The following is a 5,097-nucleotide window of genomic DNA, read 5'->3' on the forward strand; positions in this document are numbered from 1 at the left end:
CTTACGATTACCGGGATTGAGCACTGTCCCGGAAAAGCCATGGGCCATGGGCCACGCCGACGCCCTCAGCCGCCTGCCCCTGCCAGACGCCGTGGTCGACCCTGCCCCGGTGCACCGGGTCCTGCAGATGGAGGACCTCCCAGAAGTGCCCCTCCAGGCCGCGGACGTCGCCCGCCGCTCTACCAGGGACCCCATCATATCCCGGGTGCTGGGCTGGGTGGTGAGGGGGTGGCCTACCAAGGTAGACGGGCTGGACTTCGCAGCCTTTACAGCTCGCAGGGACGAGTTGTCAGCTCACAAAGGCTGCCTACTGTGGGGAGACCGGGTCGTGGTCCCCAGCGTCCTGAGAAAAAAAGGTGTTACAAGCCCTGCATGAGGCCCACCCCGGCATCATGCGAATGAAGGGCCTCGCACGGAGCTACGTATGGTGGCCGGGCATCGACGCTGAGGTGGAGGCGTGGGTAAAACAGTGCCCCACCTGCCAGGCAGTGAGACCCAGCCCGCCAGGGGCACCTTCCCAGTCCTGGGAATCCACCCACACCCCGTGATCCCGGCTCCACATAGATTTTGCCGGGCCCTTCCATGGACTGTTGTTTTTGGTGATGGTGGATTCCTACACCAAGTGGCTAGAGATCAGCCCCATGTCCACAACGTCCTCCAAGGCCACCATCGCGCACTCCGACCGATCTTCGCCACCCACGGCCTGCCTGACACCATCGTCTCAGACAATGGGTCGGCGTTCACGTCGGAGGAGTTCCAGCGTTTCCTCAGTGGCAACTTGATCAAGCACATCAGATCAGCGCCCTTCCACCCCGCGACCAACGGCCAAGCTGAACGTATGGTGTGGACAACAAAGGAAGCGCTGAGCCGCCTGACCGAAGGGGACTGGGAGCAGCGAATTGCCAAGTTCCTCCTGGCGCAGCAAATCACGCCCAACCCGGTAAGCGGCCGGTGCCCAGCGGAGCTTCTCCTGGGCCGGAGACCTCGAACCCTGCTAGATCACCTGCACCCGGACCGGGCCCCAGAACTGAGGGACAAGACCGAACAGCGGGAAGCACCTCGCAGGTTCTTCCCAGAAGACCCGGTGTTCGCCAAGAACTTCGGCAGGGGGCCAGCGTGGCTAGCAGGCCGCATCATCCGACTCTTGGGCACAGGGATGTATGAGGTGTCCACGGAGTGCGGGCAGGTCCTCAGGAACATATCGACCAACTTAGGCGGCGAATGCTTCCCGATCACACTACGGTGGAAGTACCGAGGCAGCGGGCAGTCCTAGAAGAGGACCCTACCGTGGCTCCAGAGGAGGCTGCGCCTGCACCAGAGCACCCACTCAGAGACTACCAGCCCCCGGCAGCCGCGGACACGTCCCCTAGGGGAGGTTCCGGACTATGGGGGGAGGGATGTAGTGTCCGCTGACCGCCACCGGAGGCCAGCGCACACGCCTGAGCTTCAGTCTGGGACAACAATGGGGACTAGGATCCTAGTCCCTCCACTGGGGGAGCCAATGGGACCATGGCGGGAAATTCAAACCCACCAATGGGACCCAGGGGTGGTCCCCTGGCTGTGTATATAGTTGGCCCACCGGCTGTTTGTCTTCTTCTTGTTGTGTGCCTAATAAAGCGTGCTATGCACTACGTCAATGTCGGTCGTCCATCCATGCGGCAACCCACTACATAACAGAACTGAAAAGTGGTTTTCTTTTTGGGCGGTACACATAGCCTGCTGGTCTCAGCTAGCTCTCATCCCATTGTAGCACAAAGCTAGAGGTGTTTGAAGGGGAAAGAAAGCAACAAGATAAAACAAGTTCTGGGGGACTTCAGCATTCATGCCGATGATACCTCATTGGGAGTAAGCAGTGAAGTGGCTAAATTTGCGGATGATACAAAGTTGTTCAGGGTGGTGAAAACCAGTGAGGATTGTGAGGCACTCCAAAGGGATCTGTCAAGGATGGGCGAGTGGGCGTCAACATGGCAAATGGGGTTCAATGTGGCCAAGTGCAAGGTGATGCACATTGGAGCCAAAAATCCTAACTAAAAATACACATTGATGGGGTCTGAACTGGCAGAGACTGATCAAGAGAGAGATCTTGGAGTTGTAGTAGATAACTCACTGAAAATGTCGAGACAGTGTGTGACTGCAATAAAGAAGGCCAATGCTATGCTGGGGATTATTAGGAAGGGTATTGAAAACAGATCAGCCAATATCATAATGCCCCTATATAAATCAATGGTGAGACCTCATTTGGAATACAGTGTGCAGTTCTGGTCACCACACCTTAAAAAGGATATTATAGCTTTGGAAAAAGTGCAGAAAAGGGCAACTCGAATGATAAAAGGGTTGGAACACTTTCTCTATGAGGAAAGGTTAAAGCGCTTAGGGCTCTTTAGCTTGGAGAAAAGACGACTGAGGGGTGACATGATCGAGGTTTATAAGATTATGCATGGGAAAGAGCAGGTAGAGAAAGAGGTACTTTTCTCCCTTTCTCACAATACAAGAACTCGTGGGCACTCCATGAAACTGCAGAGCGGTCGGGTTAGAACGGATAAAAGGAAGTACTTCTTCACCCAAAGAGTGATTAACACATGGAATTCACTGCCACAGGAAGTGGTGGCGGCTACAAGCATGGACGGCTTCAAAAGGAAATTAGATAAGCATATGGAGCAGAGGTCCATCAGTGGCTATTAGCCACAAGGTATAGATAGGGGCTCCGGGTCAAGTGATGCTCTGTCTTCTTGGTGCTTGGGGGGGGGTCAACAGTGGGAGGGCTTCTAATGTCCTGGCCCCACTGGTGGACCTGGTATTTCTGGCCACTGTGTGACACAGAGTGTTGGACTGGATGGGCCTTTGGCCTGATCCAACATTGGCGTCTCTTATGTTCTTATGTTCTTATGACAGGCCCAGGATTTTATAGCTGCTTTGATTGCCTTCGGTTTCTCCGAAATTGTGGCTGATCCAACACACGAGAAAGGTCATACCTGTGTACTTAATATTTTGCACCTAGCTTTTGAGGGAAGGTTTGGCTTCAGGGCTGGAGATTCATCCTGAACCGTGGACTGAGCATTACCTTCTGAAAACCAAGCTGAACGTAGCCCCGACACCGACACCCCACATGAGAAAGCCCCCAATTAGAATGGTCCATCCACAGAGGTTCATGAATCATACTGGATTCCAGAATGCTTTAGGGCAGTGGTTCCCAACCTATGGGCCGTTGGGGGGCGACCTTGCCCATAGCTTCAAGGACATTCCAATTCCATGCTTCTACTGCAACCTCAACAGAGCATGTGTTTGGAATCCTAAAATTCCCTAGAGCAGCCATTCCTAACCTTTTCAATATGGTGACCCACATGTCCAAATTTAGTTGGTATGGCAACCCAACCAGGGCTGGCCCAAGGTTTTTTGGTGCCGTAGGCAAACTATGACCTTGGAATTGTCAGCAAGCTGCCAATTAGTTCCATGTTGGTTCTGTATGACCTGTCTGTGCCATGGACCCCTCCCTGTCACTCCCTAGCCTGCTTAGACCCTATTGCGCATGCTTGATTATAGTATGAAGACAGCAGCTTGTTATATGCATTCCTTTCTGTAAACGCTAGTGTTGCTTGAAACGTAGTTATCTGCAAGGTCACAGGTGCAGAGCCGGAGCCGCTTGATTAGAGCATGAGAAGCAATTAATTGTTTAAATTTCAGGAGCAGTTGATTCTCAGGCTTTAGGCGTGAGTTTCAACGTACCCGTGCAAGCGGGAACCAATGTCATTGGTTATTGTCTGTATGAATCTGTTTATTATCCCGTGTCCTGACCCTCTTGGTCATTCCAAACAGTTCCTGTGTTCCAGCTTCTTCATAGCTTCAAATAAATACTACTTTGCTAAAACGTGTATTCAATTGAATGCGTGGGGATTCGGACAGGAACCCAACTAGTTCACTATTTCATTTTCTACAGTGGCTAACCAGATATTTTTAAGAAACCAACACACAATGCACAAAACATGCAGCGGCCCCTCTATGAACCCCAAGTAAGTGGCATTCCGACATACCCAGCCTTTGCCTATGGAGGTTACGTTCCAGCCTTTGACCACTCTCTCCTTCTCCATTACTCCCTGTAATCCTCCTCTAAACTTCTAGGAAACCACTCTAGTATCCATCAGGATACATTTTACTTGATTTGATCAACATGTATATGCAGTGACGCATTAGAGAGGGCTGGCCCATGACCCACTTTCAGAGGCTTCATGATGACCCTCTTTTGGGCCTCGACCCATAGGTTGGGAACCACTGCCCTAGAGCATTCTGGAATCCAGTGTGATTCATGAACCATTCCAATTGGGCCTCCTCTTGTGTGGGGTGTCGAGGCCAGAATTTTGTTCTGTTGCTTCAGACCAACCCGGCTACCAACCTGAATTACTCTCCATGTAAAAAGTAAAGACTCTCCTCCACAATAAAGACAAAGGATTTCTTTTCAGGCTGGCTCATCTTCAACAGATCGCATTTTTATAACCCCCACATTCCCAAGCCAACTCCCTTTCCCCAGGCAATAAGGCATTAAAAAGTTCCCCCTTCACCCCCAATTTTGGAGCTGAGTTTGGACTTTCCCTGTTACCTCAGCCTTACCATTGGCCCCTCATCTCCAGTCTCAACTCTGCTCCACAGACCAGCCACTGTGCTTCCCTCCCCCCACCTGGTTAGTTTCATCTCCCCAGGGTTTTTGTACAAAAAGCCCAGCAGGAACTCATTAGCATAATAGGCCATACCCAATAGCAGAAAGGCATTACCATATTATGCCACACCCCTGACAGCACAGTTCATTAGCATATTAGGCCACACCCCATTCCTTCCCTTGGCTTGACCGGGTGCCCCATGGCTGCAGGGAGCCCGAGCAATCCAGCCCTTGGACAGGCCGGGGAAGGCATGGGGAGGCATTTAAATGCCTCCCTGATCCTTCCAGGGGCCCCCTGGCCCGCCCACCTCGGAGTTGCGGGGGGGGGGGTCGGTCTCTAGGCCTTCCCTCTGTAGCCACGCACACAGAGGTTTTGGCTGTAGCGGGTGTGGCCAACTCTGAAGCCATGTGCATTCCTGCCAAAAAAAAGCACTTCTTCTCCCCGTGTT

This window comes from Gekko japonicus, unplaced genomic scaffold (genome assembly GCF_001447785.1).
Source record: "Gekko japonicus isolate JY-2015 unplaced genomic scaffold, Gekko_japonicus_V1.1 scaffold42, whole genome shotgun sequence".
NCBI classification, from domain to species: domain Eukaryota; kingdom Metazoa; phylum Chordata; class Lepidosauria; order Squamata; family Gekkonidae; genus Gekko; species Gekko japonicus.